Source organism: Daucus carota, chromosome 5 (genome assembly GCF_001625215.2).
Source record: "Daucus carota subsp. sativus chromosome 5, DH1 v3.0, whole genome shotgun sequence".
In the NCBI taxonomy this organism is placed as follows: Eukaryota; Viridiplantae; Streptophyta; class Magnoliopsida; order Apiales; family Apiaceae; genus Daucus; species Daucus carota.
In genome coordinates, this window is record NC_030385.2 from 24889257 (window position 1) to 24916756 (window position 27500).

General features: G+C 34.6%; 1 long non-coding RNA gene across 2 annotated transcripts; it reads left to right on the top strand.

The window, feature by feature from the left end:
- Positions 1-17207: 17207 nt before the first annotated feature.
- On the top strand, positions 17208-27500 carry LOC135153026 (uncharacterized). Of its 2 annotated transcripts, XR_010292523.1 has the most exons (4): positions 17222-18241; positions 19988-20937; positions 21102-24646; positions 26393-27500. It is a non-coding gene; the product is annotated as an uncharacterized LOC135153026 (long non-coding RNA). The 2 variants fall into 2 exon arrangements; XR_010292524.1 differs by lacking the exon at positions 19988-20937 and having other exon boundaries at positions 17208-18241.

Sequence of the window (27500 nt, forward strand, 5' to 3'; positions counted from 1 at the left end):
TGCTTTGTATCTGTTTTTATCATTTACTTGGCTTTCTGAATGTAATGGTGTTGCAAAATTCCGGTCAGGAATGGAGTTCTCTATTGTGTTGTAGCTTGTAAGATAAAAGTGCAAGATTTAGTTTACGTGTTGCTGCACATGCTTATTCCTTGTGTTTGCTTCAGGAAGGAAAAGCTCTAAAACTCCTAGCCACCACTATGCCATATTTGACCTATTGCAAGCCCGGGAAAAGGTTGCGTTATAGCCTAAAACTGTTACAATAGAGTCTATTGTAACATTTGACCAAAAATTCAGGCTTGCATTTGTGGCTGTTGCAATAGGTCATCAAATGTAACATTTTTACTTGTATTGCAACAATTCTAGAGGCCTTGCATTAGCCTGATATTGCAACATTATTAGCCCTTTGGGTAACACTTTTTAAATATTGCAATAGCCTATTGTAATATTTTGTTGCAACACTTTATTTGATTTTTATAATGCCTCATAGTTTTCCACGCAACACTTGTGTGCAACACTTATATGGTTCTTTTAATTAGCATTTTTTGTAACATTTTTTGCAACATTTCCAACAATGTTTTATGTCCATTTTATTTTATTTTTTTGTTAATGAATTGCAACATTTAGGTGCAACGCTTTAAAGTCTATTGTAATATATATATATATATATATATATATATATATATATATATTTTAATTTTTTGGCAGCATTTTATTTGCAAATTGTAATACCACCTATTCCTCCAAAATCAACCATTAAGATATAAAATACTAAAGAACAAGTCAAAACATCCCACCAAGATCAACTTTAAAATCCAAACTAATATAACATACAACCATAAGTCAAAATACACGACCAACATCTAGTTAGTTCATAGACTACTAACACCGTGAGTCAAATATCTATTTATATCCATCAGTACTTGGAAAACTTCAGATTTTCCAAGAAATGAGAGCCACGTTTCGAGGAGATAAAGCAGGATCAAAGATTGGCAACATAAGTACTTTTAAGGAATTGCCTTGCTCCTGGAGGAACAATAACCTATCAAGCAGCAGGATAGTTTCCAGTACCGGCCCTAAAGTAGCTCGTAGAGACCAATATGGTTCTATAAGTTCCTGCACCAATGCATTACCATTAGGGATAAGGATACAAACATTACAAATCATAGGCATATCTTCATAGTAGAGATAATCTACAGATATAAAAAAAACAAAAACAATAATAATTAGAGAGATTGCAGGAGTTACAACAAAAGGTTCATTTTTCTTCCACAATCCAGCCAGATCAATTTCCTTTAAATCATGGACACTAAGACGATCAAGTGCATACTGACTAAATTTTTTGAAAAACATATATATATATATCTCAACATATGTAGTCTTCTCACATCCAGTACTAATTTTGGAAGAAACTTTCTGAATCATACCATCAGTATAGTCTAGCCCTGTAGATTCATCAGCACCAAAGGTTTCTAAGGAAGCAATAGTGTACCACGATAATAGCATATTGAGGTTTTTCTGCTAATTGTACATTGTGTTTATACACTCAGTTGCCCGTGATTATGGGTTGAGAAAATCAGAATAAATCAAACTTCTAAAAACATCCAAAATTTTACAGGTCACTAGGAATATGTTTGGCGCGACTTAAAGCAACATAGTCAAAAAAAATATGTGTTTGTGTAATAAGCTAAAAAGCGACTTGAAGTTAAAAGAAACATGAAACAAGAATACTATCCAAACAGATGCTAAGTCAAAACGTTCAACTTTCACTTTTCACTTTTAAGTAAAAATAAGTCACAAGTCAGATATTTAAGTTTACCCAAAAAGGCTCTAGGTATAAGCAAGTGTCAATTAATTTTTTTATGCAATATAAGATAAAATAAAGGATAGGTTGATTGCCAGCTCGACCACCCATCTTACTTAAACTGGTAAAAGAAAAAGAACAATTTCACTTGATTTCTCCCTAAAGCAAATGGAAGGTCTTTGTGGAGAATATATTGCCACCGAGATTCGCATCAAAGAAACATATCAGCTGAAGCAGAAAAAAAAGAGTTAATGTAATTACCTTTCAGCTTCTCAGATAAGTTGACTTCAGTCTCTGAGCTGCATTTTTGTTCATCCAAGTAAAATTCTTCTTACAGTCTTTATGAGAAAGAGATAAGGAATAATCTAAAATCCCTTTAAGATGAAAACCTGACTCCAATGTCCTTCAATTTTGTTGGCGGCATAAAGCTTTACCTTGATGACCAATAGCAGGACTGGTAACCAATATCATTGGATGATATTGGAAAAGAACATTCAAAAGGGATTATTAGAGGAAATGCGAGACTTATTAGTTGGCTCTTGGCTTAGCATCAATTTACCAAATTTCAATAAACACATAAGGTTGAACTTCTAATCCCTTCTAGATAAAATTTGATCATGAAGCATAGCAATGAGACCGTGATACAACAGGACTTACCTAAGTAAAGTCTAGAAACTAGAATTGTACATAAGTAGATAACAGAAGTACCTAACATTTGTAAAAAAAATCAGATAATTATCCAAAAAGTGTATTTTAGAAAATTCAGTGTATAGAACTAAATGCTGCTTTGTAACGGAGCAAAGCCTTTCATAGTTTACTTTTATAAGTTGAGAGTAGCAGAAATTTTTTGCTTATTGTCCCTGAACATTTCTACATAGTGTTCAAGCAATGTAACATTGCGTAATTCTCGATTTTACAAAAATTTCTGGAATGCCTGCACAGTGCATTTTATCAACAATCCGCATTATTCGTAATCTAAGATGCTAACCACAGAGAAACTGTTATTTTACACTGACTATAAGAAAGATTGTAGAAGGGGGGGTTGAATACAATCTTTTACAAATTTAAAAGATTCAAGAACAATACACTAAGAACACAGTAAACAGAAAAACACCAAGTATTAAAAATACGGGTGGATTGAATGATCCACCCGTGAGATTTTATATAGAAGAATCTGTGGATTGTTTACAATTCGCACAGCTGCTGGTTCATCACTCAAGAACAAGTTCTAACTCTCAGATTTTCTCTTTTTGTAATTTGAACAAGTTCAACTGATGCTTCTAACTTGGTTATATACTCCAAGTTTTACAAAGCTTTTAGCTAGATTACAAAATGCACTCTAATCTAAAAACAATGCTGCACAACTTTGTCTTATGCATGCTTTCTGAGATGTCTTCATCTTTGACCATCATCTTGATTTGATCCAGATTGCACTGCATGAGATAAGTATGTTTCTGCTTCTTCTTTATTTTCCTAATTAGGCTTCCATGTCTATTTTAGTGTAATTCGATCCATGTGATTTGTCAGACTTAAGCTCTAGTCACTTTCAACTGCTCTTTGCTTCATCAGTTGAAAGTTCTGGTTACTTTCAACTGCTCTTGACTTCATCAGTTGAATGTTGTGCTAGGCTCATCAGTTGAATGAATTACAAACTTCATCAGTTGAATGTTGTTCCAGTCTCATCAGTTGAATTCCTTAGCATCATCAGTTGAATACTTTGTCTTCAATTGAATGCTTGGTTTTCATCAGTTGAAACATGGTTCAGTCTTCATCAGTTGAATAATTACAGCTCATCAGTTGAATATCCTTCACTTAGATAAAATTACATGGCATTGGATATTTACAATTAGCCATCATATTCTACCCATCCGTTGATAATTCCCAATGATAAGAAATATAACAATTACAACTGAAATTTGATAAAGATTCTAAGTAAGACATGTTACAAAATGTTTATGTTATCATCAAAAATTATTCATTCCTAACAATCTCCCCCAATTTATGACTGGAGAAGATGCAGACATAAATTCTACACTTGATGATAACAAAACATAAAAATAAAATGCAGAATTTAAGTACAAGAGTTAGAAAAGTTTACAGATGATTATGCTCCTCTAGACTGAGCAGTTACTTATTCCTAGAAGATCTTCTTCTTCTGGACTTAAGTTTTTCTTCAAGAATATCAATCTGTTTCTGAAAGATCCTGTAGAACCATTCTTCATCACTGTCTTGCCTGTTGAGCTTGGATTGGAGAGTCTTCAGAGTATTCAAGCTAGCAACTTTGAGTTGATCTTTAGGTCTGAAAAATCTCCTAACACCTTGATTGTCCCTAAATTCCATGATTGGAGTAGGTTCATGATAAATTTTCTTTCCAGTGTAAGGGATTTTCAGCCTTCTCTGCAGACTGGCATCTAGGGACCATTCCTTCCTGATTTCAAGGATTCTCTTTAGTACCATTTGCTTTGCAGGTGGTGTAAATCCTCCTGTCCTCTTCATAGATCCATATATCTTTGTTAAAGAGCTGAATCCCTCAGAATTCAGAACTCTGTGAAGAGGCCAGATGACATCACCTTTGTTTTTGTAAGAGAATGCCAATCTTTCAGGTAATTTTGAAGTTGCTTCTATTCCTCTTACTTCTTGATGATCATCCAGCTCCAGCTCCAACTCAGAGATTTCTTCAATGTTGGCAATGACAAGATAATCATCTGGATTTTCAGGTTCTTTTGGAGGTTTAGGATGGTTAGCCATCCTCTTAGCCACAGACTTGACTTTCTTCTTTGGCTTGGAAGTTTCTTGAACAAGAAAAGCTGGAATTGGGATATCTTCCAAGTCAATTGGCTCCTCCTTTGGCATTATTGGCTCATCATGGAAGTTGACATCTGGATGTACCACTGTGGTGTCCTTGATTGGAGAAGAAGGCTTTGAGATAGGCTTTTCAGGCACTTCTTCTCTTCTCTTGGCTGCCTCAGGCATCTTAGATCTAGATTTGACTCTCTTTTTCTTTGGAGTAGATTCAAGAGGCAATCTTTTCTTAGTTTGAAGCTCAGCTGCCAACTCCTCTTCTAGCTCAATAGCATACCTTTCATCAACCTCTATTTCTTGATTCAAAGAGAGTTGAGATTCATACTCCTTTCTTTCACATTCTCTGGCCACCTCTTCAGCTTTTGCAAATGAGTAGTGAGGATGGCCAGTTCCAATAAACAGCTTTTGGCCTTCTCTGTAGATGATGGCAAAATGAGCTTTTAAAGCCACATCTGTAGAGTCTTTGTAACTTTTGATCTCTTGGCCCAAAAGCTTGTATTCACTTTTGTCAGGCCTGGCTAAAGGAAAGTAGATTGAGCTTGAGTCTTTTCCAGGCCTGGACCAGCCACAATTGTTTGTAAATAGAATGGCCTTGAACTCATTCAAAAATGATGGCTCACCCTTTTCTTTCTTGGAAGGAATAACAATTTCAGGTGTAATCACCCTGAGAATTGTAGTTGTGGTTGGAAAAGAGATTTGAGATGTGGTGGCTGCAGATGAGGATGGTGAGTTTACAGAAGATTTCTTTCCCAACTGAGCCACTCTTCTCTCAATAGAATTTAATTCTGCAATCCTTGCAAGCTTTTGCTTTTCCCTTTCAGTATGGAAAGGAGGAGGAATTCTGCTAACCAATTCTGCAGGAGTAGGCAATGATTCTTTCTCCCCCTTTTTGTTAGCAGCAAGTGTAGTAGATGGACTGGGAAGAGAAACACCAGAGGCCAGAAGAAGATGTTGGAGAAGTCCAGTTTGCACTCTTTGATGCTGTAGCATCTCTTCCATTCTAGAATTTAAAATGTGGACATGTCCTTCCAGAGCCTCCCACTACTAGAAATCTGCTAATACACATCAGTGAAAAACTGATGTCCCGAAGAATTGTAACTGATGTTACTGTGGGCGATGTTAAAAGTACATGTTTTTAACATCAGTTAATAACTGATGTCTATTGTTGGATTTAACATCGGTTGTACACCCTAAATGATGTTTATTATACTCTTTAACATCAGTTCCATTAGCTTGAATGATGTCTATTATACACATTTACATCAGTTAATAACTGATGTTAAAGCTTATTGCCTTTAACATCGCCCACAAAGACATCGCATAAATTTTTTGCTTACATCAGCTAATAACTGATGTCTATAACCTTTAACATCACTTCAACTTTAAAGGAACTGATGTTACAACATTTGATTAACATCATTTATTTGCTCATTAACTGATGTAATAACATTGAATTAACATCATTTTTATACGTCAGAAATACCAAACCAAGAAAACAAACAAATCAACTAAATCTTAAATTCATATATAAACCAATTGTACTATATACATCCATCATATTCCAATCTCATCTACTACACATCCATCAAATCCAATATTGATCAACTACTACAGATCCATCTAATCTAAATAACAAGTACGTACTATGTCCATATATTCGACAATAATTCGACAATTCAACAACAATCAAAGTACTTGGATATAATCAAGGGTCTTCAACCGAAGACGTCAAGTTCCTAAATAAAAGCAACTGCAAGCATGCAATTCATCTGCTCTGCATCGTACACAACGGCAAGAAATGAATCAATAAGCTATTCAACACTTTTCTTGGTGATCAGGGGTATAGCCTGTAAAATACATAATCAAATACTTTTCATTGAGTACGAGCAGTTAAAAGAGCAAAGCAAAGAGGAAGATCCATGTACCCAGTTGCAAAATTATTACAGCAGAGTGGCAGAGTTACTACAGAGAACATGAGAATCATAAGAAGAGCGAGCAGTGCGTGCAAATCACAGGAGTTAAAATACACAAAGTATACCTGTTTCCGAAGATTCAAAAGATTAAGTATCTCTTTTCTTAATTCCAGATGCTCTTCACAAACGGTTTTGGTTGGAACCTTCGGTTTCATATTAACCTGTGAAAGGAACAAAACAGGCAGAGGCATAAAGAAAACCCAACAATAAGGTTTCTTCTATTATTTGCTAAAAAGTTCCTTCTATTTATTTTATACTGGAAGATTTCTTCTATCAAGCAACAACCACTTATATAACATAAAGACATTCAGGTCTGTGGCACACATAGTTAATATAAAAATGGATAAACTAATAAGAATAAACTCTATAAAGGAAACATACAAGTAACGAGAAATAGTAAATCAAAGTGACTGAATTAATTCAAATACGAGCAAGCCTACCACAAACATAAAATTGGTAAATTATATCAAAGTGTAACATGGAGCAGGGGGACTTTTTGGTTAAATGTGTGTCTGACATAAAAACTCTTATTGCCTTTGCAGCCATTCGTGCCTCCATAAAAACTGATAGAAAATATGGGAAAAACATAAAAACTGTTCTCAGCCTTCATATCTAACAAGCATGCAAATAAAAAAGGGACAGTGGATATCAAAAAATTAGTCAGTATTTGTAACCTCAGCATCTCTGCGCTCTTGGTGTTTCGACTGTGAAAGAAACATGGACAATGCACGCTTGCGCTCTGTCTCTTGAGCTTGGTTGTATGGTTCCTAATCATAATACCAAACTATAGTTTTACAAGAAGAACTGTACAATTTAAAAGAAGCCAAGCTATAAATTGCTTTTTCACTCTACTTATTCATCACATTCGAGCATATTGTTTCACGGTACACATACTACAAGTTACCATTATTGGTTGTCTTGACAGATAGCAATATTAACTACAGAAACATACATATTAGTGACTGGTATATTTACTAAATATTTTGATAAGAACGAGCAGTAATAGTGCGAGCACCATCATTATTCTTTTCATGCACCCTGTTGTAAAATTGTGAGTCGCTCCTCTATTTGTAGTCATCTTTGCGGCTGCTAGATTCCTGCAGGCTGGTTTCTTTTTTAGCCATATAGTCACCTTTTACTTGAACTAATACAAAATTATTAGCTACACCAAAAGTGTAAGCATCACTCTGACCTTCACAGAACTTCTCAGATACATTGGGTTTACAATGAAGTACTATACCAGACATGAAGCCAAACCCTTGGCATAACACTTTATTCTAACTTCAAGAAAGAATCTAAGAAACGAATAGAAGTACTGCATAAACTGAACAAGCCTGGAATAGTATAACCCAATAGGCATGCTATAAAGTGTTCTAAAAACGTTCTGAAGCTTAAATCACGTATTTAACAAAGGATATTCATAAAAGAAACATATGTCCTCTAATCCAAATCTTATATTTTTAACAAATATTCTATTTTTAATTTGGCATTTCTTACAACTCAATCTATCAATAAAAACATAAGTTAATACCTATATTATTTTCGTGTATATAAGAATAGTTGTATTCTAGAGTAGATCTTTAATATTTTTAAATTATTTTAAATTAAATTCCACATTATTTAAAAATATATATAAGACAATCGTATATTATATATGATCGACTAACGAAACACTTAATAATATTTTTAGTAGAATCTTAAAGTATTTATTAAAAACTTAATCATATAATTAAAAAAATTAAATTAAATTTTATATTGTTAATAGATTCTTTATTAAAATATTAATAAAATTATTAAAATATCTCTGATACACATAAATCATATTAAAAATCTTTCATTATATAGAAATTTTAATGCGTCAATTTGTAGAATTTTCATTAACATGTCACTAAATAATTTTAGAATAGTAGAATCTTCATTATATTTAACATTTCTAAAAATATATTTCTTTTCTACATAACAAATATATGCTCAAGAGGTAATTGAATAAAAGCAAACCTCAGACTCACGTGCGGCCTTCTCATTCTTCAATTTACGCCTCTCAGTAGCCTCGGCTTTTTTGAGCTGCTGCTCCATTCTGTTAGTTTCTCCTTTTGTTCTGAATAGATCAAAACCGCAGTTTTAGTTCAATCATTAGTCGCTATTAAATTACTTGTGCATTCAAAAAGCTTAGTGCACATGTGTATATGCTAAAAAAAAGTTCTGAAGCTATTGAAATTGTAAAACTGAAGGAAACTAAGGCCTCTAGAACCTAAAGGATGAGATTTTAGCAAGATTTGAATGTATCTGTTTGCAGGTAGGGAAAAGGCTGATGCAGAATATACAGGGCTGTGATAATTGGTGTTGGAATAGAAGCAAAGACCGCTCTAAATCTTGGTGAATGTAATGAGTACAGAGATTTTGACACAACAATTTTACAATTTACAAAATATAATGAATCGTATAAAGTTACAAAGGTACCTCTGATGCTCCCCTGGCTCCAAGCCTCTAATCTCAACAACCTAAAAGAGAGTCAACAGAGAATAGAGGTAAATCATAGTAACAATAGGTACAAAAATCTGTATATATGTATGTATGTATGAAAGATGGGTGATTGATAGGAGCCTAGAGCTCGACGAGAGCAACACGATTTTGACCAACCTCCTTGTCAAAGTTGTCATCGGTCAACACAACTACTTCGTCTGCATATTACATACAATCCCAGCCTGTAATTCAATCAAAACAATGGTCAAGACATCACAACTCAGTAAAAAATAGATGAAAATCAATAAAATATGATAGAGAAGGGGAAGATGTCGATCCCTCAAACTTTCAATTCGAACTTGAGCAGTAGTGAGATGGCGAGCAACAAGTTGTAGATAAGAGATCGGAGTGGGTTTAAGTATTTTGGAGAGATAATCGAAGTGGATTTAGGGATTTTGGAGAAGGGGGACAAAGACGATCTAGGGTTCTTGGAGAGGTCGGGGAGTGAGGTACATAGTTTGTGAAAGTTTTGATTTTTGGTTTTATGTTTTAATACGAAGATTATCAGCTGATGCAAAAATGAGGGAGGGGCTAAAAAAATGTTTTTGGTTTAGTATTAGCATGTTTTAATTTTATTTTTTTTGTTAGATATGTAGTTTTGTGTTTTATGTTTTAATTGTATTGGATGATCTTATTTTTATGTGTTTGTTGAATTGTTTGAGTTTATTATTTTTGGTGAATAATTATAATTTTTAATATTTATTTTTGTAATTTAAGTTATAATATATATGATTTGTGTATTTTAATGTTTTTTAATAATTTAAAATTATATATATGATTTTATATTTTAATGATTTTGATTTGTATAAATATTTATATGTATGTGTTTGTAGTTGAATGATTTTATTTTAAAGTTTTATGTTATGAATATTGGAGGGAGATGAAATTTGTTTAAAGGAGGGAAGTTGGAATTTCATAAGGGAGGGAAATTTTTGATAAAGGGGGAAATGGGGGTGGAAATGGTGGAAACTTTTTTTAAACACGTACCTTACACATCAGTTGCATAAATAACTGATGTCTAAAGCACTTTAACACATCGGTTTAAGTGAAAATGATGTTAAAAGCATTTTTAACATCGGTGGCAATTCTAACTGATGTCTGAAGTGTGATGTCTATTCCACTTTTTCTAGTAGTGTCCACTTGCTTTTCCAACTGAAGTTGCCTTTGCTTAGTTGCAGAAATTTCAGATTTGACTTGAGCAGGAAGCTTTTCATCAATCTGTTTGGTGAGATCAGTCTTGACAGAAGTGATGAGTGAATTAAGATGCTCTATCTCCTCCTGAAAGTGAAGAGATTGATACTTGTGAAGTCTGAGGTTGTCCAGAGCCTGACTGGCAACAGTGGCTGAGATGGATGGAGAAGAAGAAGAGTTCCCAGTTTGAGGTTGGAGAATGGAGGAGACTTGTCTTTGCATCTCCATGCTGACTGCAGTTGCATTTGCAGACTGAATGGAGAGCCAGGAGGGAAGAGAAGTTGTAGGTTGGTCACCAAGAGATTCCTCAAGAGCTTCACTGAGGTCTTCATCACTATCATCATAATGAAAGTCATCTCCAGCATTGGCAGGCAGAGATGTAAGTGCCTCCTTTGCTCTGAGCATAGAAGATGTAGTGTTAATCAGATTTAGACTCCTCTCAGCTGCTTGATTATCCATCCTTGCAAAATCTTGGATAGAAGACATCCCATGAGTAAAAGTCTCAGGGTCTAGTGAAACACTATCCAGTATGGATCTGTATTCTGCTTGAAATTCTTGTTCACTAAACCCTTCATCGACACCTGCATTTCTCTCATTATCTCTCTGTTCTTGCATCAAGGGCTCCCCTTGGCTCACCACACACCTCACCTCTCCCTCACTTACCCTTGCTAAAGGGTCACTCATTATCTCTCCTTTTTCCTGGCCAGAAGAAATTGCCAGACTCTCCACACCCTCTCCTTTTGTCAGCACCCAAGGCTGCCTCTCCATTCCAGTGCTCACATCACTCAATCCTAGTAGTGTTTGTGCTACCATGTGATCAACTGCTGTAGAAAGAGGTAAATTAATTGAAGTAACAGCAGTTGTCAACTGATGAGGGACATCAGTTGAAACATGAGTAGAGGAGGCATTCAACTGATGAGAGCTGTTAAGCAGATCAGTTGAAGGACAAACACTATTCAACTGATGAAGGAGATCAATTGAAGAAAATGAAGAAATAGGTTTAGAAGCTGTGATAGTTGAGTCTGTGGTGATTGATTTTAAATGTAAATCCACAGAACACACTGTCACAGTAGAAAGAATTGGATGAGAAAGATCCAACAAATCATCAAAGTGATGATGATCAATCTCAGAAGGGGGCTTCTCCATGAAATCCAAAGATGGAGAATTTACAAGTGTGGTGTGAATTAATTCCACATCCACAGAGGAGGTTGGGGATTGTGTTTGAGCAGTAGATATGGTAAGATCATGTATATGTACAGTAGGTTGAGAGGAAGAAGGGGGCTGTGACTCCACATTTATTGGAGTCACATCAATCTGACTTTGTGAAGTTGAAGTTACAGGCATAAAATCCAGAATGGATGCCTGTGTGTGTGCAGAGTGCTTTACCTTCTCACCTTTGAGCTTCTTTCTCCCATAGGCTTTTATAGGTGAAGAAGTTGTGTCCCTCCCCCTCTTTTGCTGTGTCCCTGGATGGGGACTATTTTCAATAGTAACATCCTTTTGGGAGGATGCTACTAGGGATGTGCTAATTTCCATATTAACATCTACAGTCTTTTGGGAGACTGCAGAGTGGCTAGGCTGGTTAGCACTCACCTCTCCATCCTTATCCTTAGGGCTTCTTTGATTTTCACCCTTTCCCTCCCCCTCACATCCTCCAATCACACTCCCCTCATGTTTGTGCTTCTTGGATTTTACAACAGATGCCTTTTGGGAGGCACCTGAGGTTGGTTTAGAAGATTTGGATTTTGAAGGTTGTGCCACTTGTGTGGACTGTTGATGGGCCTCCTCAACAGCCCTGATGGCAGAAAGCAAAGAAGGTGAGGGTTGAGAAAGAGTAGTAGGAAAGCCATGTACCTCGTTTTCCTTTCCAGCCTCCATGATTGGCAGGTACACCACCTCCAAGGAGGGGTATAGATTCATCCTTAAGAGGTCTTTAAAGACTCTCTTTTCCTGCACAAAACTGGGAAGCTTGGCTTCCTTGTTAGTGATAACTAGCTTTTCATCAAGATGATTAGCTAGCATCATGAGAAATCTGAGAACCACCAAAGTTAAAATATTCATTAGTCAAGTACATGTAAAGCATTTGTAAAATCTGAGAAGTAAGAGCATTAAAATTACTGATTTTACTAGAGAATGATTTAATAAAAGCATCACACAGATAACTCCATTCTCTCCTAAGACCTCTCCTTTCTATTTTACCTAAGGCATCAGTTGGCAAAACATAATTCATGGCATAAAGTAAATTAATCAACTGAGTATCACTAGGCAAAGAAGAAACAGTGTCCTCAGGAATACTAAAGCATGCTTTCATAACATCAGAATTAACAGAATGAATTTTATTTTTAATAGAGAAGGTTAGAGTTTCATCCTCACTGTTGAACTCTGCAGAAGTCCACATTTCCTCTACTACTTCATGATAGATGGTAGGAGTTGCAAGCATAGCATGAGAGAGCTGGCTTGATTTGATGAACTCCATCATCTTGTGATACTCCTTCTCCTCTACTGCCTTAGTGTCTACAAATGATGCGAAGTTGTTCTTCTCATAGATGAACCCACTTGGTGTAGTATATTTCTTCATTGGCGCCATTGTAGTTTACAGAAAAAGCTTGAAAAGAGTAAGAGCTTGTGTTTGCACAGAGAGAGAAGAGAGCTTGGTGAATTCGAAAGAGTGAGATGAAAAGAAATGAAAATAAATTAAAACACTTAAATACTTTCTCAGAAAATTGCTGTGATTGGCTGAGAAATTACCGTTGAGAAGAAATTACTCTTATTGAACTCTACAAAAATTACACACACGATCGTGTGTATAAAGTAGGAGAGAGACAAAAGAAATTTCAACAGCTCAGATCTGATAATATTTTCAACGGATGAGATAAGCGCCTCTTTAAGCTTCCTATTCAACTGATGAAGATCAGTTGAAAGCGTTTTCAACTGGTGTCATCAGTTGAATGAAAAACAAAACAAGAGGATATTGTTTCAAACATCAGTTGAAACAATTTCACTAGTTCATCAGTTGAAATATTATAGATTTTATCCATAATTATAACTAACTCAATTTTGATAAATCAAAATTAATCAAATTCTGGCTGCCAAATTACAGAAAAATTCACTCTAAATTAGGAGAAATTTAACATACCTAATTTACTTACCAACCTTGTGAATGTGGATTCATCAAGAGGCTTTGTGAAAATATCTGCAATTTGTTCTTCACTTGGAACAAAATGCATTTCAACAGTACCAGCCATCACATGTTCTCTTATGAAGTGGTATTTGATGTCAATGTGCTTGGTTCTTGAGTGTTGTACTGGATTTTCAGTTATAGCAATAGCACTGGTGTTGTCACAAAATATTGGGATTTTTGAGAGATTTAAACCATAATCAAGTAATTGATTTCTCATCCACAATATTTGTGCACAACAGCTTCCAGCTGCAATGTACTCAGCCTCAGCTGTAGAGGTTGATACAGAGTGTTGCTTTTTGCTAAACCAAGAAATCAGTCTGTCATCAAGAAATTGACATGTTCCTGTTGTACTTTTTCTATCAATTTTGCATCCTGCAAAATCAGCATCTGAATATCCAATTAGATCAAATCCAGAGTCTTTAGGGTACCAAATACCAAGATTTGGTGTTCCCTTAAGATATCTGAATATTCTTTTTATAGCAATAAGATGTGATTCTTTAGGATCAGATTGAAATCTAGCACAGAGGCATGTAGAAAACATAATATCTGGTCTACTAGCTGTCAGATATAAAAGAGAACCAACCATGCCTCTATAATTAGAGATGTCCACAGATTTCTCATTAGGACTTAACTCTAATTTGGTGGCTGTTGGCATGGGAGTCTTAGCTTCTTTGCAATCCATTAAATCAAACTTTTTAAGTAGATCATAGATGTACTTAGTTTGATTTATGAATGTACCTTCCTTTACTTGTTTAACTTGTAAACCAAGAAAGTAGGTGAGCTCTCCCATCATGCTCATTTCATACTGACTTTTCATTAGATTAGCAAACTTCTTGCAAAGTTTCTCATCTGTAGAACCAAAAATTATATCATCTACATAAATTTGAACCAGAATAAAGGCACCATTTACATTTCTGTAAAATAGTGTTTTATCCACGATTCCTCTGGAAAAATGATTATCTAACAAGAATTGAGATAGAGTGTCATACCATGCCCTTGGTGCTTGCTTTAGTCCATAGAGTGCTTTTAATAAAAAGTAAACATACTCTGGAAATTCTGGATCTTCAAAACCAGGAGGCTGACTGACATATACCTCCTCTTCCAGTTCACCATTTAGAAAAGCACTCTTGACATCCATTTGATAAACTTTAAAGTTTGCATGAGCAGCATAGGCCAGGAAGATTCTTATTGCTTCCAGTCTTGCAACTGGTGCAAAGGTCTCATCAAAATCAATTCCTTCAGACTGAGAGTATCCTTTAGCAACAAGCCTTGCCTTGTTTCTGGTGACAACTCCATTCTCATCCACCTTGTTTCTGAATACCAACTTGTTCCTACAATTGTTCTGTTTTTAGGTTTGGGTACCAGCTTCCATACATTGTTTCTCTCAAATTGATTTAATTCTTCTTGCATAGCAAGGACCCAATCAGCATCTTTGAGAGCATCTTCTATGACTTTAGGTTCATCCTGTGAAAGGAATGCACTATACAAACACTCATCTTGAGTTGCTCTTCTTGTTTGTACAGATGCATTTGCATCTCCAATAATTAGCTCAAAAGGATGATCCCTTGTCCACTTTCTTTGTGGTGGAAGTGATTGCCTTGATGATGTGGTTTCATTGTTGAAGTTCAGGTTTCCATGTTGGAAAGCTCCCCCTAAATTTGACATCTCATTATTTCTGGACTGATTGAAATTTTGAGACATTCTTTCAACTGATGATCCTTGAGGTGTTTCAACTGATCCCTCCAATGTAGTTTCAACTGATGCTTCAGTTGAATTTTCAATAGCAGTTGTTTATTGCACCAGAGAGTCATCAGTTGGAACATTAATTCCAGGATTAATTCAAACATTCTGAATAGTGTCATCACAATCATCATCACTATCATACAGATCACCTTCACCTTCATTCTCAAATCTGAGATTATCATGAAATCCTTCATCTGACAATCCTTGAATCTTCTTATCATCAAAAAGTACATGGATTGATTCCATAACAATGTTGGTTCTCAGATTGTATACTCTAAATGATTTTCCATTAGAATATCCAACAAAAATAGCTTCATCTGCCTTGGCCTCAAATTTTCCAAGATTTTCACCTTGATTTCTTAGAACATAACACTTGCATCCAAATACATGAAGAAAGCTAATTGTTGGCTTCTTTCCTTTGAAGAGTTGGAAGGGAGTTAGATTATGAGGTTTGGTAATTAGTGAAATGTTTTGAGTAAAACAAGCAGTATTCACAGCTTCAGCCCAAAAATAGGTTGGAAGTTGAGCTTCATTAATCATGGTTCTTGCAGCCTCAATAAGGGTTCTATTCTTTCTTTCAACAACACCATTTTGTTGTGGAGTTCTTGGTGCAGAGAACTCATGAATAATTCCCTCTTCTTCACAAAATTTTTTCATCACAGAGTTTTTGAATTCTGTTCCATTGTCACTTCTTATCCTTCCAACTTTGACATCTGGATTGTTGTTTAATGCCTTGATATGATTGATGATGTTTTTCCCAGCTTCATCCTTAGAGTGCAGGAAGAAAGTCCAAGTGAATTTTGAAAAATCATCAACAATCACTAGGCAATATTTCTTCTTTGAGATGGACATTATGTTGACTGGTCCAAATAAATCCATATGCAAGAGCTGAAGGGGCTTCACAATTGATGAAAGAGATTTGCTTTTGAAAGAGCTTCTCTTTTGCTTTCCAAGCTGACAAGCTCCACACAATCCATCTTTGGAGAATTCCAGCTTTGGTATACCTCTTACCAAATCCTTCTTAACTAACTCATTCAAGGTTTTGAAATTCAGATGAGACAACCTCTTGTGCCACAGCCAACTGTCATCTGAGCTTGCTTTACTGAGAAGGCAAGTGATAGATTCAGACTTTACAGAATTGAAGTCAGCTACATACACATTTCCTTTCCTTTGTCCAATCAGAACCACATTGTTGTCATCTCCTTTAGTGACAACACAGGCTGCAGGAGTGAAATTAACTTTGTAACCTTTGTCACAGAGCTGACTGATGCTAAGCAAGTTGTGCTTAAGACCAGACACCAATGCAACTTCATCAATGATGACATTCTCTTTTGCAATCAAGCCATATCCCATAGTATATCCTTTGCTGTCATCTCCAAAGGTAATGCTAGGGCCAGCTTTCTCCACAAACTTTGTGAGCAGGGAAGAATCACCAGTCATGTGCCTGGAGCATCCACTATCCAAGTACCACAAATTCTTCTTGTGGTTTCCCTGCACACATTTCACAAACAGATCAAGTTGATTTTGGTACCCAAATTGCTTTGGGTCCAGATTTGTTAGTCTTAACAGCTTTTCCCTCATTCTCAACTTTTCCCTTGGATTGAACTGGTTCAATCTTTGGTTTTGGTTGAGAGGTTGGAATGTCAACTTTATTCTTAAACACAGGCCTTTAAGGTATGCATACATTGTTCATGCCATGCAAATTTGAACGGAATTGAGGCAAGTTAAAAGCATTGAAATATGGATTGAACATATATGGCATGCTTGGCTAAGAATATGGATTGTGAGGCAATAAACCAGGCATCATATTCATAGCAGATAAATTCATGTGAGGAACAGATGTCAGAGATGTCATAGGAATAGGCAAAGATAAATTAGGAGTAGTCACAGTTTTTGTAATGACCCGGATTTTTAAAAAAATATTTTTATTAGTATTATAAGTGGTCTTCTTAATAAATAAGGAATAAGATTTAATATTTTATTCCAGTTTAAGGAGTTTTCAAAATTTTATATTAAACCCCGGGTTATTGTGTTATTGATAAATGATTATATTTTTAAAATTGATTTTCATATATTGTTTCGAAAATTCTAGATGATTATTATGTGAATATATGTGTGATGTGAGTAATTGGTATTGGTGGATTTGTTGGTTAATTAATTATGGTTAATTATGAGTATTATATGATTAATATATGAATTTTTGTTAATTTTATATTATCTGGTTTATTGCGTTAACTGCTCATATGTGTTCGTATTTGAGAGATTTCAATTTCTATATGCTCAGGAGAAAATATAGTTTATTTAAATATGTTCATATCGATTTATGGATGTTATATGATTTTATAATCGATTTACGGATTTAATTGCGTATATTTATATTTATTTATTAATTATTTGACTTCCGTAAAACCGTCCACTCGTAACGGGGTAGCAAATTTTCTTCCCGGAAGTTTCAACAAAACTCACCTTTAGCCTAATTTGAATATTCCGGACATTTTTCGTGTTTTGACTTTTTAGATCCGGAGTACGGTTTTCCCCGTAGTCGGTCCGGCGGAGTTTTGCGGGTATTTTAATTGTTGATAATTATCTGGTTGTCTCGATAAACGTGAAACTAGATATTTTGATTCATCCTTATCTTGTAATAATTGCAGTGGGACCCGCATACTAATGACTGATTAAAAAGCCCCGTTTTGATGATTATCTTGAAAACCAGTACCGATTGGACCCCGCTTTATTAATATAAAGCTATTAAATACGTATTTTCATGTCATAAACGATCCAAAGGGGTACCAAGTATTTGTAAATATAAATAGACTTTTCTATAGCTTATTTTCACCGTAAAAATCATTTCACCAGTTTCTTTTCACGAATACCGAGAGAAACCGAGCTGCGTTCTTCGTGTTCTTCGTAATCAAACGAGGATTTGAAGGTGTTATTGGAATCCGATGGAGGCATATGAATAGTCAAAACGAAGCTATCGACGCGTAGAATCAGGTTTAAGCATCCGTTTATGTGCAGATTTTTCAGGTGATTTTATATTAATTTTACAAAATTCGAATTATTATGATTTAAATAGTGAATTTTTGCAAACGTGATTGTTTGATTGATTTGATGATTCCATGTTGTAGAGCATCTCCTGCCATTCGTTTTCATATATTATATGTCGATTTTTGACTTCCGTAACATATAGAAATAAGGATTTGATTCTTGAGATGTGTTCTTGAATGTTCTTGAGTGTTCTTGAATATTTTTAATTGAAATTTGGGGGATTCTTTTCTGTTGATTCTGGGCAAAATCAGAGGTTACCACTGTGTTTGTATGGTTGTGAGGAGCGTTCGTATGTGATCACTGAGGGTGGAGGAGTTGTGGTTAAGCCTCGCCGGAGTTTTCAAGAAATTCGCCGGCGGCGAACTTGTTCTTACAAAATCTGACTAATACTTGCTTTGTTTGGTGAAAATTATTGTTTGTACGAGTTTATGGTAGCCTAAACTTGAGTTCTGGAGAGTTTGGTGGCTTCCCGACCACCATAGCACCGTTTCCGGCAAGTCAGAGGTGGCCGGCGGTGATATTTACAGTTTAGTACCCAAAGTTATGAAGGTGGTGAAGTCTCAGTACTGTGGTTTCAAAGTTTGCGTTTCAGCCCCTGAAACTTTGAAATTTTGCAGTTTACACCAGCATACAAAAGTTTTCAAACTTTACAATAAAAACCTTTTCATTTTAAAAATGTTTTTAAATTTTTAAAAATAGTTTTTAATTATTTCTTTCTTCAAAAATAAATCTAAATTAGTTTATTAATTAATTTTAATTAGTAATTAATTATTTTAATTGGTCAAATAATTTAAATATTAATTGATTAATTAATTTAATTAATTATTAATTGATTTTAATTGATTAATTATTTGGATTTAATTATCCTTTTTGATTTAAAAATTCTGAAAAATAGTTTCGAGCTTTAAAATATTTTTCCAAATTATTTTCAAGGCTCGATAATTGTTTATGAATGATTTCAAGTCCAATTTCAAGTATTTGGGACTTGATTATTTATTCGAAAAGTGATTCTTTTATCGATTTTAATTCCGAAAAATGTTTAAAAATTCTGGAAAATTCCCGAAAAATCATTTTTAACCCAAGACTTGATTTAATATCAATTGGGATGGGAAACCTTATGTGTTGTGTGTTGTCTGCTATTGGTTGGATGTGTTATGTGCCGATAGGAGAGTGAGAAAACTGTTTTGAGCATAACTTTTGATCCGTAAGTCGGAATCAAGTGAAACGAAAGAGAGACAGAAGCTTATAACGTCTATTTTAATATGATGTGACTATATGGCCGAGTCTAGAAGGTGAATAATTGTTGATAAGTATGCATAATGTGATAATATGTGATCTAAGTGCTATTAAGTGATGATTATGTGAAGTACGTGTTAGCTTTGATATTGTGAAGTGGTAAATGATTCGTAGGACTGATATTGGATAAGGATATATGGATTATGGTAACTGGAGTTGATTGATTGGTTGTTGATTGAAATAGGTTGACCGGAGGATAGTCTAATAAATAGACGAGACGATGTCAGATTATCGATAGGATTTATATGATAATTGATTTGTAACATGTTATGTGGAATATGACTTGACTATATATTAGAGTCAAAGCATGATTATATGTTAAGTGATATTTGATAAGTTTAAAGGGGTATATAAGTGGGTATCGATATACGTGATATGTATATGCGATATATTGTTTAGTGACTATAGTATTATCTTATTCTCGTAAAGGATTTGGACGAGACGTGTACGCTCGAAGACGTCAGAAAGTCGGAATGGTATTGCAAAGCGAATAAGGGATGATTGAGTAAGCGAAGCGAAGTGGCGAATAGAGTATAGCTAGAGATGGTCTAGAGATTACGAGATGCATAGATTGTGAAAGTGGAAAGATGAGATAGAGATGTGAGACTGGAGTCAGATTTAAGGCAAGTATCCTACACCCTGCTTTTGGATATATTGCATATTCTGATCCATTCTTTTCTATATGTGCTGCAAGTATCCTAAACCTTTCTCTTGGATATATTGCAAATATTCTGATCCATTCCTTTGGTATATGTTTCAAGTATTCATACCTTTCTTTTCAATGTTCGAAAGTGCGAGTATTTTGACCCATTCTTTCTAATCTTCAAGTTTCTAAAGAATTTCCGTTTTACAAATTAATTCGAAGTTCAGATTGTCATTGAAGCATGTGTTGCTCAGTGATAGTTAGAGCTTTGAATGAATTGGGATCTTCTTGATTATTCAACCCGCCATTGTCATGCTGGTTTAGCAGGCTAAATTCAGTTGCTTAGCCGATAATGGAGGATACTGAATAGTTGAGGATTTCCTGAACTGTGATTTATGAAATGATGGATCATGATTTATGAATAGATTATTATCAAAGTTTGATTTGGAATTATTCTGTTGTTGATGATATTTATGATGATGTTCTGTTAATTTACATTGGCTTCTTGAATTGAATTAGAGAATTGGATTATTGTTTTTATATAAACCTGTGGACCAGATTCGTGGTCATGTTAGGCCAATGAGTGCCTTGGATCCAGTGATAGAGCATGGCGGGGCCTGCTCGGGGTTAGGTATGTCTGATCAGCATCCTAACCTTGGTTTTAATTAAAATGTGATAGTCCAATTCAATAATTCTTTTGGAAAGATTGAATTCCTCAGTGTTCAATTGCTACAAGGTATTGTGATATTCTTATACAATACCTAAACTCGTGAACTCAGGTTGAATCCTTTTATATCTTGAACTCGTGAACTTCTGTTATATCATTTCAGAATTATCATTGTTATTATTACTTGCTGAGCATTGTTGCTCACCCTTGCTATTCCTTTCTAACCATTTCAGAAAGGCTTAAAGATGAGATGATTGCTTGAGATTGTGAATAAGGCTAATGCTAGGCGAGGAGACAGAGTTGAGGATCCAGTGGTCGAGGAGTGTTCAGGAAAGTTGATGAGGTTGGTGCAAGCTAAAGCTGTGCTATAGAGATTCAAGTGTAAGTCATAGCTGGAATAGTTGGCAGTGATTCTTCTTATCGAAGATGATCTGATTTGGTAAGAGATGTTGTGTAATAATAGTGGTAGATTCTAATTTCAATACTGTAACCTGAATGCGATCCTGTTGCTTTTAGGGGGTTTAAATGTTCTCTTTCGAATCATTTATTAAAGTTTAAATGTTCTCTTGAAATTCTCTTATTATGGCTTTCAAGTTTTAAACTCTCTGATTTTATTATCTTTTGAAAAAAAAAAAATATATACAGGATTTCAAAAGTGTTTAAAAATGGGTTTTATGTGGTGACGTCAGAATCCAGGCCCCCGGATTCTCGGGCTGTCACAGTTGGTATCAGAGCAACAGGTTATAAGTATTTGAAATTAGAATATAGATTATAGTTTTAAGTTCTATTGATGAGGAATGTTGTGTAACCTCACATAGAGGTATGGTCTGACTATTTGGAAATAGTCTAGAGATGTGATAGAGGTATAGAATCTGGTTAGACGATCAAGTTGAGTGTATAAGGTTAGAGAGATTTGGATTCCTAAGTTAGACGTATGATTTCTAGTATGTTGACTAGTTGAGATGATGAATTGTGTGAAAGGTCAAGATTAGACCTAGATAGAAGAGTTTGATAGTGAATGATTGAGTTGAGAATGGTGAAAATGCGGAGTTCAGAGTATTCTGACTATACTGCATAGTTGAAAATGGTCTATTGTATTGACTTGAGAATGATAGAAATGCATGGTTATAGTATGTTGACAATGTCAGATATTTGGAAGAGGTATGTTGTTTCAGGGAGATATGGAGAGTTAGTGTAAGATATGAGTTGTACTGAATTAGAAGGAGAGATTTGTAGATAGAAGTGGATAGATAATAAGTGCATGATAGAGAGTATGTGGAATTGAGTCCAGTTATTAGAGATGATGTCTACGAGTAAGTTAGAACGTTAGTCCTCGACGACAACGCTTCGAGCTAATCGGGATTTCAAATGGCATCAAGGTGGGCCCATAACCCACAGGTTGATGATCCAGACAATCGAAGATACGTTACGTGTTTGTGCTATGGATTTCAAAGGCAACTGGGATAAAGTAGAAGAATGTAAACTACATGGACCAGAGTTATTACGGACGATAACGTCTACGATGACATCTTACGAGGCTAATACGAGTCAAATCGATTGATCATCAAGAACGTTGAAAAGAAGACATATATCGTACAATGATTTATGGAAGTGGAGTCGGAATCTGAGAAGACCTTGGCAATACCTCTCTTCAACTAAAGATTCTTTTGATTGTTTTCTCATCAGTGAGATATTATCATGATATCTTTTCTACAAAAGTTTTGATAAATGAGATCTTCAATTTCTCAAATTCTAAGATGACATTGATATTGATTATTGGTATGAGTTGGAAAGCAAGGATGTGTGATAAAGGCGTGTTTATGAAGAGACAGTGGAATTCCTTGATATTCTTTGATATCCCTTGATATTCTTTCATATTCTTTGATATCCCTTAATATTCGTTGATATTCTTTGACACTCTTTGATATTCCTTGATATCTTTTCGATATTCCTTAATATATTCCTCGATAATCCTTAACATTCCTTGATGCTCCTTGAGATTTCTTGGATTCTTTCCATCTGATTGGGATGAACAACCCTATGTATAGGGGACACAAGGTATACCTGTCTGTGTGATAGGAGTTGGATGGGACGCCATCACTTGTGTGTGTTGTGATTACAAGAAGGTTAACAACCTTTAGTAGTGTCTAATATGGACACGCAACATTAAGTTCATTTGATCGTATTGATCTCCCAGTCACTATTGTAATCCAATGTGACCTATTTTGAAAACACCTTGTTCTATTCGAAAATTCCCAAAGATCGATTCTTGGGAAATGAATTTTGCAATCGCGAAAGTGTGATTTTCCTTTTCCATTAAAGTTAAAGGTATGCCAAGATCAATCAAAGGTGGATGACGATATGATATTACGAAGTGTGTACGTTTTAGTTTCTTCGGAGGATTCCGAGGACGGAATCCTTATAAGGGGGGTAGAATGTAATATCCCATATTTTTAAATTTAGATTTGATTGTTATAAATCTATTTGTCTAAATATTATTGTTGGCTCTAGTTGAATATTGATGTGATTATGTGAATAGTTGTATGTGATTATACTTGTGTTGTGGATTAGTATGGATTTTACAGATTATGCATCCTCCTTCTTTCTCTGATTCCGAGGACGGAATCCCTATAAGGAGGGTAGATTGTAATGACCCGGATTTTTAAAAAAATATTTTTATTAGTATTATAAGTGGTCTTCTTAATAAATAAGGAATAAGATTTAATATTTTATTCCAGTTTAAGGAGTTTTCAAAATTTTATATTAAACCCCGGGTTATTGTGTTATTGATAAATGATTATATTTTTAAAATTGATTTTCATATATTGTTTCGAAAATTCTAGATGATTATTATGTGAATATATGTGTGATGTGAGTAATTGGTATTGGTGGATTTGTTGGTTAATTAATTATGGTTAATTATGAGTATTATATGATTAATATATGAATTTTTGTTAATTTTATATTATCTGGTTTATTGCGTTAACTGCTCATATGTGTTCGTATTTGAGAGATTTCAATTTCTATATGCTCAGGAGAAAATATAGTTTATTTAAATATGTTCATATCGATTTATGGATGTTATATGATTTTATAATCGATTTACGGATTTAATTGCGTATATTTATATTTATTTATTAATTATTTGACTTCCGTAAAACCGTCCACTCGTAACGGGGTAGCAAATTTTCTTCCCGGAAGTTTCAACAAAACTCACCTTTAGCCTAATTTGAATATTCCGGACATTTTTCGTGTTTTGACTTTTTAGATCCGGAGTACGGTTTTCCCCGTAGTCGGTCCGGCGGAGTTTTGCGGGTATTTTAATTGTTGATAATTATCTGGTTGTCTCGATAAACGTGAAACTAGATATTTTGATTCATCCTTATCTTGTAATAATTGCAGTGGGACCCGCATACTAATGACTGATTAAAAAGCCCCGTTTTGATGATTATCTTGAAAACCAGTACCGATTGGACCCCGCTTTATTAATATAAAGCTATTAAATACGTATTTTCATGTCATAAACGATCCAAAGGGGTACCAAGTATTTGTAAATATAAATAGACTTTTCTATAGCTTATTTTCACCGTAAAAATCATTTCACCAGTTTCTTTTCACGAATACCGAGAGAAACCGAGCTGCGTTCTTCGTGTTCTTCGTAATCAAACGAGGATTTGAAGGTGTTATTGGAATCCGATGGAGGCATATGAATAGTCAAAACGAAGCTATCGACGCGTAGAATCAGGTTTAAGCATCCGTTTATGTGCAGATTTTTCAGGTGATTTTATATTAATTTTACAAAATTCGAATTATTATGATTTAAATAGTGAATTTTTGCAAACGTGATTGTTTGATTGATTTGATGATTCCATGTTGTAGAGCATCTCCTGCCATTCGTTTTCATATATTATATGTCGATTTTTGACTTCCGTAACATATAGAAATAAGGATTTGATTCTTGAGATGTGTTCTTGAATGTTCTTGAGTGTTCTTGAATATTTTTAATTGAAATTTGGGGGATTCTTTTCTGTTGATTCTGGGCAAAATCAGAGGTTACCACTGTGTTTGTATGGTTGTGAGGAGCGTTCGTATGTGATCACTGAGGGTGGAGGAGTTGTGGTTAAGCCTCGCCGGAGTTTTCAAGAAATTCGCCGGCGGCGAACTTGTTCTTACAAAATCTGACTAATACTTGCTTTGTTTGGTGAAAATTATTGTTTGTACGAGTTTATGGTAGCCTAAACTTGAGTTCTGGAGAGTTTGGTGGCTTCCCGACCACCATAGCACCGTTTCCGGCAAGTCAGAGGTGGCCGGCGGTGATATTTACAGTTTAGTACCCAAAGTTATGAAGGTGGTGAAGTCTCAGTACTGTGGTTTCAAAGTTTGCGTTTCAGCCCCTGAAACTTTGAAATTTTGCAGTTTACACCAGCATACAAAAGTTTTCAAACTTTACAATAAAAACCTTTTCATTTTAAAAATGTTTTTAAATTTTTAAAAATAGTTTTTAATTATTTCTTTCTTCAAAAATAAATCTAAATTAGTTTATTAATTAATTTTAATTAGTAATTAATTATTTTAATTGGTCAAATAATTTAAATATTAATTGATTAATTAATTTAATTAATTATTAATTGATTTTAATTGATTAATTATTTGGATTTAATTATCCTTTTTGATTTAAAAATTCTGAAAAATAGTTTCGAGCTTTAAAATATTTTTCCAAATTATTTTCAAGGCTCGATAATTGTTTATGAATGATTTCAAGTCCAATTTCAAGTATTTGGGACTTGATTATTTATTCGAAAAGTGATTCTTTTATCGATTTTAATTCCGAAAAATGTTTAAAAATTCTGGAAAATTCCCGAAAAATCATTTTTAACCCAAGACTTGATTTAATATCAATTGGGATGGGAAACCTTATGTGTTGTGTGTTGTCTGCTATTGGTTGGATGTGTTATGTGCCGATAGGAGAGTGAGAAAACTGTTTTGAGCATAACTTTTGATCCGTAAGTCGGAATCAAGTGAAACGAAAGAGAGACAGAAGCTTATAACGTCTATTTTAATATGATGTGACTATATGGCCGAGTCTAGAAGGTGAATAATTGTTGATAAGTATGCATAATGTGATAATATGTGATCTAAGTGCTATTAAGTGATGATTATGTGAAGTACGTGTTAGCTTTGATATTGTGAAGTGGTAAATGATTCGTAGGACTGATATTGGATAAGGATATATGGATTATGGTAACTGGAGTTGATTGATTGGTTGTTGATTGAAATAGGTTGACCGGAGGATAGTCTAATAAATAGACGAGACGATGTCAGATTATCGATAGGATTTATATGATAATTGATTTGTAACATGTTATGTGGAATATGACTTGACTATATATTAGAGTCAAAGCATGATTATATGTTAAGTGATATTTGATAAGTTTAAAGGGGTATATAAGTGGGTATCGATATACGTGATATGTATATGCGATATATTGTTTAGTGACTATAGTATTATCTTATTCTCGTAAAGGATTTGGACGAGACGTGTACGCTCGAAGACGTCAGAAAGTCGGAATGGTATTGCAAAGCGAATAAGGGATGATTGAGTAAGCGAAGCGAAGTGGCGAATAGAGTATAGCTAGAGATGGTCTAGAGATTACGAGATGCATAGATTGTGAAAGTGGAAAGATGAGATAGAGATGTGAGACTGGAGTCAGATTTAAGGCAAGTATCCTACACCCTGCTTTTGGATATATTGCATATTCTGATCCATTCTTTTCTATATGTGCTGCAAGTATCCTAAACCTTTCTCTTGGATATATTGCAAATATTCTGATCCATTCCTTTGGTATATGTTTCAAGTATTCATACCTTTCTTTTCAATGTTCGAAAGTGCGAGTATTTTGACCCATTCTTTCTAATCTTCAAGTTTCTAAAGAATTTCCGTTTTACAAATTAATTCGAAGTTCAGATTGTCATTGAAGCATGTGTTGCTCAGTGATAGTTAGAGCTTTGAATGAATTGGGATCTTCTTGATTATTCAACCCGCCATTGTCATGCTGGTTTAGCAGGCTAAATTCAGTTGCTTAGCCGATAATGGAGGATACTGAATAGTTGAGGATTTCCTGAACTGTGATTTATGAAATGATGGATCATGATTTATGAATAGATTATTATCAAAGTTTGATTTGGAATTATTCTGTTGTTGATGATATTTATGATGATGTTCTGTTAATTTACATTGGCTTCTTGAATTGAATTAGAGAATTGGATTATTGTTTTTATATAAACCTGTGGACCAGATTCGTGGTCATGTTAGGCCAATGAGTGCCTTGGATCCAGTGATAGAGCATGGCGGGGCCTGCTCGGGGTTAGGTATGTCTGATCAGCATCCTAACCTTGGTTTTAATTAAAATGTGATAGTCCAATTCAATAATTCTTTTGGAAAGATTGAATTCCTCAGTGTTCAATTGCTACAAGGTATTGTGATATTCTTATACAATACCTAAACTCGTGAACTCAGGTTGAATCCTTTTATATCTTGAACTCGTGAACTTCTGTTATATCATTTCAGAATTATCATTGTTATTATTACTTGCTGAGCATTGTTGCTCACCCTTGCTATTCCTTTCTAACCA